General features: G+C 41.0%; 2 non-coding genes across 2 annotated transcripts; both read left to right on the top strand.

Moving 5' to 3' along the window:
- Window positions 1-1111: 1111 nt before the first annotated feature.
- On the top strand, window positions 1112-1217 carry LOC120269831. The gene has a single exon (XR_005539464.1). It is a non-coding gene; the product is annotated as a small nucleolar RNA R71 (small nucleolar RNA).
- Window positions 1218-8294: 7077 nt separating this feature from the next.
- LOC120269630 lies at window positions 8295-8401 on the top strand. The gene has a single exon (XR_005539275.1). It is a non-coding gene; the product is annotated as a small nucleolar RNA R71 (small nucleolar RNA).
- The last annotated feature ends 9772 nt before the right edge of the window (window positions 8402-18173 follow it).

Genomic DNA, 18173 nt, shown 5'->3' with positions numbered 1-18173 from the left:
ACCATTGAGCAAGACGCATCTAAGATCAACGAAGCACTCTCCTCCAACTTCCTCTTGTTAGTCAACAAGTCCTTCAAGAATTTTTCATACTTAGGCATTTGGGGCAATGCCTCAACAAAAGGAATATTGATGTGGAGTTGCTTGAACAAACACAGGAACTTCTTGTACAATTCATCCCCTTGGTTATTCTTCAATCTAGAGGGATAAGGGAGTTCTTGGCTTGAAAGATGGGAGGGTGCCACCTCCTTCTTTTTAGCTTGCTCCCTCCTCAACCTCTATAACCTCGAGCACGTGTTCAATGGGCCTCTTACTCGGAAGCCTACCTTCAACCTCACGACCACTTCTCAAAGTGGTCGCCCATCATGCTCTCTAGGATTGGTCTCGGTATTACTTGACAAGCTTCCTTTATGGCCTTTTCGATAGAGACTTCATGATTTTCCTCACTTGGTTTTCAAGATTGTGCAAAGAGCAGTGTAGTTACGGAGTGTAGCCTCAACCGTATCTAAACCTTGATCTGCACAAACCTAGTCAAGGCCTTCTCCAAATCGGTCATTCGGGTCTCCAAACCTGAAAACTTCGGTTTTTCCATGTTTGGGGTTTATTGTTATTGAAACTCGGTGGCTCCCATGGCTTTTTTGTGGACTTTGGTTTGCTCCCACGAAAAATTGGGATGATTCTTCCAACCCGGATTGTAGGTGTTGCTATATAGATTCCCTTGGTTCCTCATTGCATTACCCACAAAATCGACATTCTCAACCCGAAGATGCATCACCAATAGAGATCGGGCAATCGGAGGAATCATGTCCTCCACCACACCTGGTGCAAGTAGTCATGGCCACCACTCTATTCAAAGGTAGAAGATCTAACTTCTTACTAAATGATTCCACTTGAGCCACCAATGAAGATATTGCATCTATCTCATGGAGCCCGGCCACCTTTTTCTTCTCCCTAGCATTCCGTTGGTGCCTATTTAACCCCATTCCTTCAATTAGTTAGCGAGACTCATCGGGGGTCTTGCTACCTAAGGTACCTCCTGCTGCCGCATTTAAGAGTTGCCTTGTACTCGAATTCAACCCGTTGTAAAAGGTCTGAACAATCATCCACTCTTGGTATATGTGTTGTGGGCACTTTCTCAGGAGCTCATTGAACCTTTCTCACGTCTCAAATAGAGACTCTAATTCTGACTGTACAAAGGATGAGATCTCATTCCTAAGCTTTGTTGATTTTTGGGGAGGAAAATAACCGGCCAGAAAAGCTTCTACCATCTCCTCCCATGTGGTAATTGATGCTCTAGGTAATGAGTGTAGCCACTGCTTTGCTTTCCCCTTTAAGGAAAATGGGAAGGCTCTCAACTTGATGGCATCATCCATCACCCCATTTATCTTAAGCATATCACACACCTCGAGAAAGTTCTCAATATGACTATTTGGATCTTCATTGGCCAAAACCATTGTATCGTGCGGATTGCTGCAACATGTGGATGAATCTCGGCTTTAGCTCAAAGTTACGAAAGTAGATCGGGGACGCACAATACCGATTGTGTCCCCAATACTTAATGTCTTGGATAATTGGATAATATCCCGCTGCTGCCCATTCTGTTCTACCATGTTTTCAGATTCTTTTACCTCCAAATCAGCTAGATTAGACGGTTCTTGCCGAGGTTCTTTCCTATTCTTGTAAGTGTACGTTCAAGCTCGGGATCTCCTTTAATCAATATTGAGGGGTTCCCTCGGGTCATAACCTGGAGCTGCACCAAAAAGAAAGAAAAAGAAATTAGAATGATGACAGAATAAGAAGAAATAAACTAGAATGAATGAATCAATAGCTAAGAAAACAAAGTGCAAAGTATCTTTAAACGCCTACTCCCCGGCAACGGCACCAAAAACTTGACAACACCCGTTGTTTATGTCCTTCAAGTGCACGGGTTTGTTGAAGTAATAAAATCCCAGATGAGTGGGGTATCGTATCCTCAAAAAGTAGGGAATAAAAACACTTAAATTGTTTCTTAACTAAGTGAGAGATAAATAGTGATATGTGTGATAAGATGTGAAAATAACAAAAAGTAAAAAGAACAAGAAAGAGAGCACAAGTAAAAGGAGAAGGTGAAAGGCAATCCATACAAATGGGGTACCCGGATATTGTTCCTCCTAGGACAATCATTTCAAGTGCAAGAATCCTCTATTATACTTTCTAAGCTGATGCAATAATGAGTCGTGGAGATCCTTAAATACATAGTCCCTAAATCTAAGGTCAACCAAGCCTAACTATATACATATCCCGGAGGAGAAATTGAATAACCTATCAACCTCGCACTCGTATAGAGTTGCAATGAGTTGTAGGGATTCCAAGTGATAAATCCTCTTCCTAAATATAGACCTAACTCTTTAGTCCAGGTGGAAGGTCCCTAGCCACAATTAAGCCTTAGGTGCTAAAATTACTTCAAAGCTTAACTCTGTTGCACCCGCAACTAAGCCCCAGCGGAAGGTCATCCTTTTGCCCATTCACTCTACTATGACCACAAAGAACTTAAGGAAATGGAGGTAGAATAAATCACACGAAGGGGAAAGGGATGCTCCGCTACCTCTTGACTCACCCTCTCAACCCTCTCCAATCTATATTTGTCTAACTCTCGTGTGTGTCACTCACTCACAAGGGTTACCAATAAGAACTCTCAACCCTAGTGTCAGTCTAAGGGAGTATTTATACAATCAAGCATTTAAGTTTGGAACTCGAATAAACATCAATTAATTAAAAGAATAATAAAGAGGTTCAATGAAACGAATACATCATAGGGTTCACAAATACCTAAGTACCCACTAGGGGGTTTAGCTCTCCATGGAGCTAATTACAATTAATGAAATCAAATGTCAAAGCAAAGAATCCATAGAAAGCCCCTCGATAGTCATGGCGATGGTCTTGTGGAGAGTCCTCTACTCGTCCAAAGGTCCTTTTGTCCGGCCTAGGAGACACCTCGCCAGATCGGTGCCGATGAAAGGTCTCCCACTAACCTTGTTCCAAATAGGCAGCGATGTTAAAAGTCGTAGAACCTCTCTAACTCCCTAGCCAATAACTCTCAAAAGCTCTAGCGAAGCCCTCTCTAAAGTTCGGGAAATAATGGAGAAAAAGATTCCTAAAATGAGGGGCTGAAATCTATTTTTAAAGGGTGGAATCGGGGAATCCACACGCCCCTATGGGTGCTCGTGTGGATTTTTCACATGGGCATGTGGAAATTAACGCATGCCCATGTGAATTCTCTGTTTTCATCCTTTCTTTGACCGTTGTGAACATCACTGCTGCAGGTGTTTTCTCTGCAATGTTTGCTACGATCCCGGCACGAAGCAGCTCTTGAATCCATGCTTTCATCGAGGTAGCGTAAGCGGGCACGCGTTTTCGTCATAGATCGCTTTTGCTTCTTCAATAAAAAGACATGTTGGTGGAGATTTTTGCTATACATGCACAAGCGGAATGCTTGAATGTGATCATCCTTGTGCCCCTCAAATCATTGTGCTAACTTGAATATGAGGAGTTTGGCACACATTCACGCATTTTGAACACGTCTTATGTCTTGGCGTCCCGAACCTTCTTAAGATTTCCTCCAAATGGTGCATTTATGATCCACATTGGCTTCTTTCTCTAATATTCGGCCTCATAACCCTATCTACATAAAAGTAACATAAATACACACATATTAGCGTCAAAACCCCATAAAAGTAATGCTCATCATAAGGGACAGAAACACTTAGCATTCTTATTGCACAAGCACTTATCGATTCGCTCTGCTAATCTTTGCTTTGGTAGTACATAATCAAATAGTCTTTGGTAGATCTAGTGATGGTGAGTGGTGGGGCGGAGGGGTCCGAGGTCTCTTGATGAAAGGTGAGGATGCGTCTTGGTCTGAAGTACACTCACAACACTCTCAAGTCTTTCAAAATGATCATGGGCTTAAGAAGTAGTGAAAATGGCTACCGGGCGCCAAGGTGCCTCTTGTGCTGTAAGGGGTGCCCCGGTCTCTATCGGTGCAAATTGAGTCTCGGGAACTTGCCGTGTATCCTCCGCTACATCCTCTCTACCCTCAGTGGTCCCTAGGATAGGTGTAGCCAGAATGTATGCTCCAGGCCCATATCTGGGCACTAAACCCATCATCCTAATCGTATCGAGTCCAAGAAGGGAGGGGATGACTGTCTTTTCGGCATCTCGGATAGCATCTAGAAGACCCATCCCTATTATGAGTCTAGTGTTGTAGAGGCCAGCAAATAATACTCGCACTCTCCTATACTAACCCTGGTGGCTTATAAAGTCTGCCACTACGTGCCCCAAATAAATTGGCATGTTCCGGACCATGGAGTATAAATAGAGTAACTCCTGCCGCCTCAAAACACCTGTGTTGTCACCTCAGCCATTCAAAGATCTACTAAGAGCCGAGTGTAAATATGTGTAGCTTGGCCGGGACAAACATGAAGTCTTAGACACTCCCAGTTCATACTGCCCCTGTCACGTAATACTCGGTATGAATGTTGTGGTGTCAGGGTGTCTGGGTAATCCGTCAGTAAGTGTCTATACTCCCCTGTATCTGTGAATGCCTTATCATACAAGCCCATACTAACTAAAAACTAAGTTACACTAATACTAAACTAACGTCCGAATGCTCTGAACTATACAACATCAATGATGTCGAATCTCCCATATGGTTGATCAAACTCGAAGGACTCCAATACCTCCAGCGTCAATGTGCTGATAGCTAGCTCTCAAATCAATAATAATCTCCTCCAGCTTCCTATGGCCAATAGCTCGTCAATCTCATCGGCAAACCCATCACCTCACTGAACATCTCTCAGCACACTCAAGTCCATAAAACGAGACTACCCAAACCTGAGCCCTGACAACCGCTCAAATCGAGTCGATGTTCAAAAATTCAAAAAATTCAATGTATGCCAACTTAGGTAAAGTCTCCCTAGGACGCTTAACCTCTTGATTCTTTGATCCGGGAGCCATATCCATGAAAATTTAACAATGGAATTGATCAAGAGTATTCACAAAAATAATCTCGCAGAATCCACACATAAATGTGGAAATTCCACATGCCCGTGTGAATCTGCGGGACGTGAAAACTGCACGGTTGCATGCCAGATACTCAAAAACACATGATCAAAACATTCCTAAACCCCTTCTAAACATGTATTTACCCTTCTAGAATAAAAACCAAGCACATTCACCCACTATAATCCAATAAAAGAAAGTAATGATGAAGAAAAAGGAGATTGAAGGATTACCGACGAGATGAATTAAAAACTTTGAAAACGGCCAGGAAATCGAGTAAGAATCCCTCTAAGACAAGGGTATGAAGTCAAAAGATGATCAAGACTGTTTTCGGAGAGATTTATAGTGCAATGAAGAGGAGGCGCGAAAAAATTTTACGGAAAACTTGCGACTCTTGGAATTCTGCACATCCACACGAGCGTGTGGAAATAACCCATGCTCGTGTCTAGCTTTAGGAAAGCATCCACAGGGGCGGACACATCCCCTGTGCACTCTCAGGAAAACTCTCTGATACTCTGAACACTTCCACACGGGCGTGAGGAAAACTCCCACGCCCGTGCGCCCGTCCCATAGGGGCATACGCACGCCCTTGAGGTTTCTCTGTCTAACCGAGAAAATTCTCAAAGTGCTTCCCACGCCCGTGCAGAATTTCAACACGGGTGTGGATCTTTATAGGACCAGCTCACAGGGGCACTTCCACACCCTATGCATTCTTGGGATGGAAAGGAGCTCATCTGCAGAGATCTACACGGGCATGTGGAAATTACCCACGCCCGTGTGTTTATCATAGGATCATCCACAGGGGCGAGTCAACACCCTTGTGTCTTCTCACGAAAAATTCTAAGTCTCTGTAGGTCGACACACGCCCATGTGGAAATTACCCATGAACGTGTGAAATTCACAAGGTCATTCACAGGGGTGAGTCTATGCCCCTATGTCCTCTCGGGATGAACTCGCAGTTGAGACCCACGGGCGTGTGAAAATTCTGCACGCCCATGCATTTTCTCTGGATGCCTTAGAAAACTCTGCAGGCTCTGCAGAAAATTCTTGAACATATAAATACACTTAGAGCCTTCCTTATCATATAAAATATATCAGGGAGAAGCGCGAAAAACTCGCTCAAACGACCAACAACTTCGCCATAAACATTTTAAGCACACGATAACACCAAAAAAATCCAAGAGAAAAAAATCACGAGCAATTAGCATCTAAAAAAATCAAAAACAACAACACTTAAAGCCTTATTTCATGCAAACGCTAAACTAAAAAAACTAGAAAAAAACAGTAAAAACTTAGGTTGCCTCCCAAGGAACGCTTGTTTAGTGTCACTTAGTTTGACATACCTTGTCTTACCTCACGGGGGTTCATAGATGAAGGTTTTCCTCTTACCCATGACTTGGAAGCACGATGAACATAGTCTTTTGAAGGTAGAGGGAGAGATGTCGAGCTTGGTACCACTTAATAAGTGTTCGTCAACCTTGTTCTGTTCTTGTGCATTCCCAACAGCCTTAGGGCATTTCTTGTGGTGTCTCCTTGCCCGCTTCATCTTCCAAAGCACCTTCTTCATGATTCCTGGAGTAGATGGTACTTTTTCCTCTAGACCAAGCATTATTACTTCTTGATTATCTACCTCTTGGTCTAGGAACCCATCATACGGGTCCGGATTTAACATTTCCTGCACATATTCATCAATTATCTCATCAGTAGTGTTAAGAAAGTACAGAGTATCATCAAAGTCAAGAGAATGTCGCATGGCTTCGGCAAGTTGGTATGTGAGCTTATCATCTCTAGCCACAGTGTCAATTCCCCGCCATCCATGTCGATCAATGCCTTGGAAGTATGCAAGAATGGCCTCCCAAGTATCAAAGGAATATCTACATCCTCATCGATATCTAACACTATAAAGTCTACAGGAAATATGTACTTGTCCACCTTGACAAGCACGTCTTCAATGATGCCCCTCGAATGTCTCACCGTTCAGTCCGCTAATTGTAATGTCATCTGCGTGGGCCTAGGCTCTCCCAAGCCTAGCTTCTGAAAGAACGAGTATGGCATGAAGTTAATACTAGCCCCCGAATCCGCCAATGTCAATGTTGCACAGAATCACAAACCTTCCAGGGTCCTTCTTCTTGTTCGGCATATTCTTTTGCAACGCCGCCGAACAAGAGGCATCTATGATAACCGATGCACTCTCCTCCAACTTCCTCTTATTGGTTAAAAGATCTTTCAAGAACTTAGCAAACCGAGGCATCCGAGACAACGCCTCCACAAAAGGAATGTTGATGTGCAATTGCTTGAATAGACCCAAGAACTTCTTGTATTGCTCATCATTTTAATCGTTCTTCAATCTGGAAGGAAAAGGGATTCTTGGCTTATAGGTTGGGGGTGCCATCTCCTTTTTTTTCTAACTCTCTCCTCAACCTCAATAACCTCGGGTGCTTCAACATTGGTCTTCTGACTTGGAAGCCTACCCTCAACCTCACGACCACTTAGCAAAATGATCGCCTTCAAATGTTCTCTTGGGTTAGTCTCAGTATTATTCGGCAAGATTCCTTGTAGTTTCTTCAATAGACTTTGCGATTTGTCCCTCTTGATTTTCTAGATTGTGCAATAAATCGGTCTAGTTGCGAAGTGTAGCCTTGATCGATTGGAACCGTGTATCCGATGATTGCACAAATCGGGTCAAGGCTTTCTCTAAATCGGTCATCCGGGTCTCCAAGCCTGAAACTCTATTCTCCATGTTTGGGGCTTGTTGTTGTTAAAAACCTGGTGGTGCTATGGCCTTTTGCTGCCTTTGGTTACTCCATGAGAAATTAGGGTGGCTTCTCCACGCTTGGTTGTAGGTGTTGCTCTAGGGATTACCTTGTACCCTTCCCGAATTGCCCACAAAGTCTACTTGTTCATTCGGTACTGAAGTAGCAATCGAAATAGGACAATCAGGCGGCATATGTGAACCCCCATAACCATCACAACTTGTGATAGCGGCCACACTTAGTGAAGTCTATGTATCCAATTTCTCGCTCAACGACTCTACTAGGGCTGCTAAGGATGTCATCACATCAATTTCATGGAGTCCAACCACTTTCTTCTTTTCCCTTGCATTCCATTGGTATCTAGTCATGGCCATTTCCTCTACCAACTGTCAGGCTTCTTCAGGGGTCTTGTTCCCCATTGTACCTCCTGCGGCATCATCTAGAAGTTGTCTTGTGCTTGGATTCAACCTGTTGTAAAAGGTCTGAATGATCATCCATTCGGGGAATCCATGCTATGGGCATTTCCGTAAAAGATCCTTGAATCACTCCCATGTCTCAAACAAGGACTCGAGCTCCATTTGAACAAACGATGATATCTCATTACGAAGCTTTGCTAATTTCCGTGGAGGGAAGTACCTTGCAAGAAAAGCTTCGACCATCTCATTCCATGTCGTGATGGATGCTCATGGTAAAGAGTGTAGCCACTGCTTTGCTCTTCCTTTTAGAGAGAATGGGAAAGCCCTCAATCGTATAACATCATCCGTAACACCGTTGGTCTTCAGCATGTCACAAACTTCCAATTTTCAATATGGTTGTTTGGGTCCTCATCGGCCAAACCATTGAACTGTGCAAACTATTGCATCATCTAGATGAATGTCGGCTTCAGCACAAAATTCGGAGCTGTAATCGGGGTTTCACAATGCTAGATTGTGTCCCTAATACTAATGGTCTGGCATAGTCAAAATGTGTTCTCTATTGTTCATTCTGTTCTGCCATGTTGTCAGATCCTTCAACTTCCACTTCAGCTAGATTCGAAGGTTCTTGTACAGGTTCTTTTCTCCTTCTTCTAAGTGTACGCTCAAGCTTAGGTTCTCCTCCAACAATTTGTGAAGGGTTTCCTCGGATCATAACCTACAGTGCAACAAAAAAGAAAAGAAAAATCAGAATGATGATAGAATAAGAAAATGTGAAATAGAATGAATGATGAATAGCTAAAATAGCAAAGTACAAAGTATCTCTAAACTCCTACTCCCAGGCAACGGTGCCAAAAACTTGACACGCCCCTTGCGTGTGACCCGCAAGTACACGGGTTTGTCAAAGTAATAAATCCCATGTGAGTGGGTATCGTATCCACAGGGAGTAGGGAATAAAAATACCAAGATTTCTATCTAACTAAGACAAGACGGAATAATGATTTTGTTGATAAAATGTAATGAAAGCAAGAATAAAAGAAACAAGAAAAAGAGAAGCACAAATAGATGAGAGGTAAGGCAATCGATAGAAGTGGGGTACTCGGATATTGTTCCACCTAGAACAATTGCTTCAAGTGCAAAATCAACTATTATATCTCCTAATTGACGCTTAATGAGTCATTGAAATCCTTAAACACACAGTCCCAAACCTAAGGTCAACCATGACTAACTCTAAATTATGTTCCGGCAGAGAAATCGATCAATCTGAACACCTCATACTGTGTAGAGTTGCAAGACACTCTAGGGATTCCAAGTGATAAACCCTATTCCAATGTATAGATCTAAACCTTTGGTCCATGCGAAGACCCCTAGTCGCAATTAAGCCCTAGGTACTAAAGTCACTTCAATGCTTCACTCTGTTCCCTGTGTAACTAAGCCCGAGTGGAGGTCATCCCTTAGCCCATTCACTCTACTATGACCGCAAAGAACTCTTGGAACGTGGAGATAGGATAAATCACATCGGAGGGGAAAGGGGACGCTCCGATACCTCTCAACCCCTCTAATCTTACAATGTCTAACCCTCATGGTGTGTCACTCACTCACAAAGGTTACTAATGTAGACTCTCAACCCTAGTGTCACTCTAAGGGAGAAATCATGCGACAAGCATTTGAGATTAAAACTCAATTAAAGACCTCAATTATGGAAAACATAATAGAAGATTAATGAAACAAATACATCATAGGGTTTACAAATCCAAGTACCCACTAGGGGTTTAGCTCTCCATGGAGCTAGTTACAATCAACAATGAAATCAAATGTAAAAATGAGTAATCCATAGAAGAACCCCCTTGGTATTCATGTCGATAGTCTTGTGGAGTAGCTTGGTCTTCTCCAAAGGTACCCTTATCTGGCCTAAGGCACACCTCGCTGGATCGGTGCCGATGAAAGCTACCCCAATAACTTTCTTCCAAGCAGAGCGCATTATCGAATCCTTAGAACCACTCCAAAGACTTGCTAAAAGCCCTCAAAACCCTAGCCGATGTCCTCTCAAAAGACAGGGAAAAGTTGGAGAGAAGGATAGAAGATTTGCCCCAAAATCCTGCTGAATCACGACTTAAATAGGGCTAGAATCGGGCATCCACACGCCCCTGTGGATTCTCCACACGGGCTTGTGAAATTTCCACATGGGCGGGGGGAATTTCCACATGCCCATCTGGAATCTCTAGAAACCTGATTTTCTGCTGGTTGTAAAGAGTAACTGCTACAGTGTATTGCTACGATGAATTGCTATAGTAACCTGCTCTTGTACTCCGACAAAATACTCCCAATTCCATACTTCTCATCGAGGCAACATAATTGGGCACGTTTATGCCGTAGATCGCATCGCTTCTTTAATAAATGGGTTTATTGGTGAAGATCTTGCTATCATTACACAAGTTGGGATACATAAATGTGATTGCCTTCATACCCCTTCAACTCATTGTAATGGCTTGAATACATAGAGGTTGGCACACATTCTTGTATCTTAGAGCCCCATTTGTGTCTTCGCGTTTATTCCTTCCATGATTCCACCAAATAGTGAATTCACTATCTACTTTTGTCTTCTTTTCTTAATACTTAGCTTCACAGCCCTACATGCGCAAAAGAACACAAATACACATGTATTAGTGCTTAAACCTGATAAAAATAATGCTCATCGTAAGGAAATAATACTTCACATTCTTAACACACAAGCACTTATCATTTTTCTAAGGGTGATTCAACAATCATTATTAGAGTAGGGCACGTGAAAAGAGTCAGCGTTGTCTTATCAATCTTGGGATCCTCAACCTCAACCTTCTCACACCTATTGGAAAGAGTTAGTTTAGGAATGCTTTAGTACTATTGTTTGGTCTTATGGTTTTATCTTTATTTATATCTCTATTTGTTATCCCTAAGATCCCAACTTGAGGGAAATTGTATGTCTAGGACCCTCCATTATTGTTTATGAATCTTGATTACCAAATTCAATAAATCTTTCTAGTTTATGTAATTTATTGCATGTTTCTTGAATGCTATTCTTGTTAATGTGGATGAGGAAGATATGCCCCTACATTAGAACATGCATTCCATGTTAGATTTATGCATGCGCTAAGAGATTAGGCATAGCTAAGTTTCTGGATTAAGGATTGATTGCCCCTTAGGCTTGGGGTCTGATTTGTCCCTTCTAGAGGAATTCTTGTACTTAAGGCAAACATAGGAGGCTGGAGTAGGGAGAGATTCCATCATAACTAATAATTAATATAACTATCATGCAATACTAGAATATGATTATCATACTCAACACCTATCATAACTAATAATTAGTATAACTATCATGCAACCACCCAACTCCTTCTAAGAATACTTAATGATTCTCCAATTGTCTTGTTCAACAATTTGTAAAATTAGACTAACTAAAGAACGTAAATATTTAGGCTATTGATTAAGCAAAAAGGAAGTTATAGGAACCTCTCGTTGTGCCTGGGGAAATATGATCTTCGTGCTCACCTACGAGGTATTACTTGATGACCCATACACTTGCGGTATTCATGGACTTATTGTACTATTTGCATATCTGCATAGTTATTTTCACACACCTCATAAGTTGTCCGTCTGATGCTAACTAATGCTGAAGTGGACATCACTTACCCAACTAGACTATAGTGCGATAATCAATCAACTATATCCATTGTTAAGCATCCAACTCGTCACAACAAGACCAAACATATCGATATAAGATACCATTTCATTTGAGGAATGATTGCTAATGGTGCTATCACTTTGCAACACTATGATACTAAACATCAATTGGCAGACGATTCACCAAGGCATTACTTACGGAAAAGCTTACAGCAATCAGAGCTCAATTAGGCATTTGCATACTTTAATCAAGGAAGGGTATGCTAGGATGTGATTGAAAGCATGTAGGAGATTGAGACATGCCAGGTTAGGATGTTGAAGAGGTTCATGTGATGCATGGCCATATGGACATAGGCAGCACATGAGGAATGGATCCTATAGTAAAGGTTATTTAATACTATGTAAATAATGGCTTTAAGTTAAGTCACTTTTTGTTTACTTTTAGTACGTGTCATCATGATATTAGTTGGTTGCTTAAAGTTGGTGTTATGTTAATTTTTGTATTGCCCTCTTCTTTTGACTGTAAATGAATTAAATCTATAAGGTGAGTGTGTGTGTGTGACTTCTCAAAGAGCATAGTAGCTCTGCTTGTATGTTCCTAAGTATGCTAGAGTTCCAGTGATATACTAAGTTGTCTCTTGTGTGATCTGTGTAAAGTTACATTGAAAACTTTTGAAAGAAATAAGCAACATGATTATAAAATGAGAATAAGATTGTTTATGTGTTAGCTTATTTAATAGGACACTTTAATAATATTGAAATGCAAGAACAATAATTAGTTAGCTTTCGCTAACCAACGAATTAACAAGTTCAACATCCACACAAGACACAAAGATTCAATTCTCCACCATCTATTTAAAATGGAAGGTAAAGAACAATAACGGCCCATTTAAATTCAATCAAACAAACAAAAGTAGAACTATTAGCTAACTTTACAGTCCAACTATGAGAGTATATAGAAATTTATTAGTTAAGAGATTCATTTATTTCCTAAAACATGTATTATTTGCTTCTCCTCTTGATCAATGAAATTGCTATGCTTGATTCGATTCCTTAAATAATTAGTCCATTTGAGTCTTCAATTCTTGCTGCATCTTTAAAAGAAAAAAAAAAATAAAACATGAATATGGAAGCCTATAATGTCTAAGTCAAGAGTGAAAACTCACCGGTGTTAGTAGGGATAGTCCTCAAATTGCTAGGCCCATGCTTTTGGATGTAGGACACTAATGTGATATCTTCTTCTAGTGTTGTCTACTAACCTTTCTCCATTCCAAGTTTACTATAGCAAGATGGTCTTCCCACTTTTCTTCTTCTTCCTTTGGTCATGTTCTTGGATGTAGGACATTAAGATGATATCTTCTTCTGGTGTCCCCGGACCATTCTTCACTCTGAGTTTTTCATAGCAAGGTAGTTGATGAATGTACAATGTTCCATTATTTTATATCATTTTGTACATGATAAGTGCTTGAGTAGACATATTTTTATATATGTTTTACATGCATTGAGCATCATTTTTACCATGGTTTATGTCTCATATTATGTATTTGGTGTTCGTTTATGCATATAGGTTGTGAATGCCTTGAAGAATAAAAAAGGAAGCAAAGATAGGCTATAAAGACACAATGTTGGGAGTTCTTGTTCAATTCAAGGACCAAGACACGAGAGGAGTTCATAAACATGGAGATGTGAGCCAACTTCCAAAATGATTCAACGCAATTCACTAGTTGGAAGGGCACAAAGGCAGCCACATCTTCATGTTCCTTCTCTTTGTGAAGATTGCAAGACCTCTCAAAGATACGTCGATGAAGATAAGTTTTATAGCCTACCACATGGACGTGTGTCCGGACATGTGGCCTCAAGAGAAGAGTGTTCGGACCGCGTTTTTTGTGAAATACTGTAGCAATTTACTATAGCAGTATTGTAGCAAAATTACTGTTCACACGCCCACGTGAAAATTCCACGCACCCGCGTGGAAATTCCTGCAGCCAACGTGGGCGCATTGAAAATCCACATGGGCGCATGGAGGAACATGACAGACCCGATCTAAGCCCTATTAATAGCCGTTTTGCCCTATTCTTTCTCATCTTTTGTGTGGCTCTTGAGGGGTGAGACGGCTAGGGTTTGTAGAGGAGGTCTTTGCGGCTTTGGAGGCGCTTCATTACCAACTTTGATTGATTCCTCCTCCGTCATAGCATTAAGGAAGCCACCGGTGAACCTAGCTTCGGAGTGGGTCCTTCAAGACGTCGAAGCTCTCCATCAAGGCCATCAGTTCATATATAAGGGTTTATTTCTATGGTTTTAATGTACTTTCATTCATTGATGGTGTGTTTTGTATGTTGTTCCATGGAGAGCTAAAACCCTAGAGGGTATTTGGGCTTGTGAACCCTAGGATTCTCATCTTTTGTGGATTTGCGTAGTGTTTCTATTTAATCCAAGATTGATTAAGTTTTAATCTTAATTGTCTAATGCTTGCTTGCCTTATTGATCTTTTGGTTATTTGGTTTGCATGATTTGTTACCTTGGTGAGAGTGAGGTCTCCATTAGGGTTAGAATCACAAGATTGAAGAGGGTTGAGAGGGTGAGTCATGAGATAGTGAGCATCCCCTTTCCCCTCTGATTGGTGTAGTCTATCTCCGTTCCCTAAGCTCTATGCAACCATATTTGGTGTGAGGCGTGAGATTGAGAGATTTCTCCGTCGGAACCTTGTAGGGGGTTAGGATCCTTCGCCGGGAATTAGGGTTGGATCAATCTTTAGGAATCGGATACACCTCTTAGAATCCCTAGAGTGCTTTGCGGTCATATGTGGTGTGAGGTGTTGAGATTGAGCGATTTCTCCACCGGGACCTCGTAAGGGACTAGTATCGGCGATCGGGAGGCCGGAGCCAATTATTTTTGGATTTCCACGACTTAACTTACTCTTCATAGAAACACTTTGCTTGTCCAGTACCTAATTCCTGAATCCTAGGGGGAGCATTACCTGAATACCCCACTTTTACTGATTAAGATCTCCATCCATTTCACCCTTGCATATTCATCTCCGGTATTCATTTCTTCGGACATTAGATCACCACACCTTTGCATTTATCATTAGGCTAGAAAGCAGAGAAGAAGTTAGTACTAGTAGCCTTGTTCCCTGTAGATTCGACTACCTGACTCACCGGGTATTTTATTACTTTGACACCCGTGTACTTGCGGTTTACACGCATATTCGGATGTGTCAGTACACTCATTAGGCATATATTAAAAGTATATTTTGGAATTCGATGTTAAACATAGTGTGTTTTATATTTTCAAGCTTTGGGTAGCACTAAAAGATGAGAGAGAGCCAAAAGAACTGCGCTAGACCCTAAATGAACAAGATGGAACTCTTCAGCATTAATGGAATAAAGATAAGGCAAATAGGATTGCTTATGAGCAACTTACAACCTGGCTTTTGGTCATAAGCTTCTTTTAGAAAACATTGCAGGTATTAAGGAAAAGTATAAAGCCAAATTATAGGACCTTACAGGTAGGGCTTACACCATTAAGTGTGCCTATAAGGAACATCCTGAGGAGTTTACGAACAGAGCTTATACCCATATGGTTGATCGCAAGGGCTACAAAGAGAAGCTTACAGTCCAGCATTTACAATTGTAAGCTGGACCATACCACAAGATAGAAGACCTTATATATGAGACTTATGGCCGTAAGTGATCCCTTATGGCACATAACCCAGCATCTCTAGCTCATTATGGCCATGTCCTTATGTCCTTAAGAAACCCGTAAGTGGCATACTATAAACAAATCTGATGAGGATTTTTAGCGCATCTTTTCTTCTATTATGGAGATGAGGCAAAGTGAAGAAGAGGGGTGAATTTCCAAAATATTGGAGATGAATTTACGAGGAGATTCAATGCCACTATTGAGGAAAGGGAGATTGTAGCCGTAAAGACTAGCTTGGTGGCATTTGCGGAAGGTCCTTGGGCATTCTCCAGCGATCCTCCTCTGCACAACTGAAAGGGAGTTTTAATGTTTTGTTTTATTTTCTCCGGGGCTTGTAATTTGAATGCCTTCCCTCCATTAATGGAGGGAAAATTTCATAGATGTTTGGGCATAGTTGAACTCTAGGGTTTTATCTTTTGACGTTGATTATGGATCTTTTTGATATAGTTGTTTGTTAATTGCAATCAAAGTTAGTTTTAATCTATTTGCGTGTTTGTATTGCTTGATTGCTATAGTGGCTAAAGCCCTAGTTATCATGGTTGGCGTGCTTTGTGACAAGTAGAAATACCCACCTAGCATAGGCATGCCACGATTAGAGGGGATTGTGAATAAGCCTGGAAATGGGGTACTTTGGAGAATTCTTCTCCCTCAACTCTTTTGAGTGGATTAACATGTTATTTATGTGCTCTTTGAAATTGTAGGAAATAGATTTTAGGAGAAATTGCATTTCTATTCCATATGGGATTAGGTGTAATCTCTTCGCAAGAAGGATTACCAATTTAAAAAATTCTTATTAATTCACATTAATATTTCATAGTGTGCAAAGCGATTATGTGGTGACTATATCAAAACTATACTATATTAGTTACTATTCACCCTTACAAGAGAGGCTTAGTATAATTTAAGAAATCTCTTAATTCAAATAAGATTACATGATATGACAAACTTTGTTCTGACTTAACAAAACCCTAGAGGGATACTATGCCCGGGCATCACTTCTCCTGATTCCTCTACTCCTTTGTTAAGAATTTCATGTTTTTGCTTTGTAATTCTTTTACACAGCATCACAACTTTGATTAGGCTAACTTTCGGTATAGAAATTAGTACTAGTAATCTTAGTCTTTGTTGTAGATCAATACCCTGTTGACACACCTCTTGTAGATCGAAGTAATAAAGTATCCAATGAGTCCGGTAGTCAGATCCACAGGCAACAAAAGTATTAGTAGTAACTACTTCTCAGTTATCTAGTCAAAATCATGATTATGGTAAATGAACTCAATCACAAGAATATGAATGTCTCAAGCAAGCAAGAAAAAGTAGAAATAAGCGAAGTCTCAATCAATAAAGATGAGGTACCCATGCAATGTTTCCCCTAGTATCCAACAAGAAGCACAAGACGCACTATGTGTTTCTAATTAGAGATAAATGAGTCAAGCTAATTCAAGAATAATCAATCCCTACCTCCAGGAAACTGATACTAGTCACCTACAAGGTCCTGGTGGACAAATCACTCAATCTCAATGCCTCACACTACATATGACCACAATAAACTCTAGGGATACCTAAGAGTACACCCGATTCCTATGGATAGATCTAACCCTACATCTGTGTGAAAGATCCATAACCTCCTACTAGGTACTGGTAGAGAAATCTCTCAATCTCATGCCTCACACCAAATATGGTTGCATAAATTTTAGAGAATACAGAGATAGAGTGCACTAATCGGAAGGGAAAAGGGACACTCCACTATCTCAAGACTTACCCTCTCAACCATCTTCAATCTCGGAGTTCTAGCCCTAACGGAGACCTTTCTCTCACCAAAACAAACAAACCATGCAAACAAATCAATCACAAGGATTAATACGACATGCAAGCAATGAGAAAACAAGATTGAAACTCAATTAAACTCAGATTTAATAGAAAACACAAAGTAAATCAATACAAACATAAGATCCTAGGGTTCACATGCCCAAATACCTACTAGGGTTTAGCCCTCCATGGGGCAAATTATAAAGTAATCAACACAATGTAAATCAATGAAAACCATGGATTCAAACCCCCTTGAATTCATGATGATGTCCTTGATGGGTCGCTCAACGTCTTGAAGGATCCCTCTCCGAAGCTAGGTCACCGAAGGCTCCCTTGATGTTGTGATGAAGAAGAGATCTATCAAAGTTTATGAAGACCAACTTTCAAAACCCTAGCCACTTTGCCTTTCAAATGCTAGTAAAAAGCCCCCAAGGAATAAGGCAAAAGGCTAGTTATAGTAAAAACACCGCGTCTGTCATGTGCCTCTACGCAACCTTGTGAGCCTCCCATGCTGCAATACTGCTACAGTGATTTACTACAGAATTTTTATACAATACTTTACTATAGTGCTCTTTATAACAAGGCTCCGCACTCTTTTCTTGAGGCCACATGGATGGGCACACGTCCATGTGGTAAGTTATGAGGCTTCTCGTCATCTAACCATCATTGGGAAAGTTCTTGAATTCTTCACACAAGTAGGGGCATAGGAGTGTGACTACCTTTGTGCCCTTCCACTCACAATTTGGCTTGAATTCTCTTAGAAGTTGGCACACACCCCCATGTGTATGAGCTCCTCTTG

This window comes from Dioscorea cayenensis, chromosome 9 (genome assembly GCF_009730915.1).
Source record: "Dioscorea cayenensis subsp. rotundata cultivar TDr96_F1 chromosome 9, TDr96_F1_v2_PseudoChromosome.rev07_lg8_w22 25.fasta, whole genome shotgun sequence".
NCBI lineage: Eukaryota > Viridiplantae > Streptophyta > Magnoliopsida > Dioscoreales > Dioscoreaceae > Dioscorea > Dioscorea cayenensis.
Note: the sequence above shows the minus strand (reverse complement) of the source record. Positions and strands in the feature narration are given on the sequence as shown.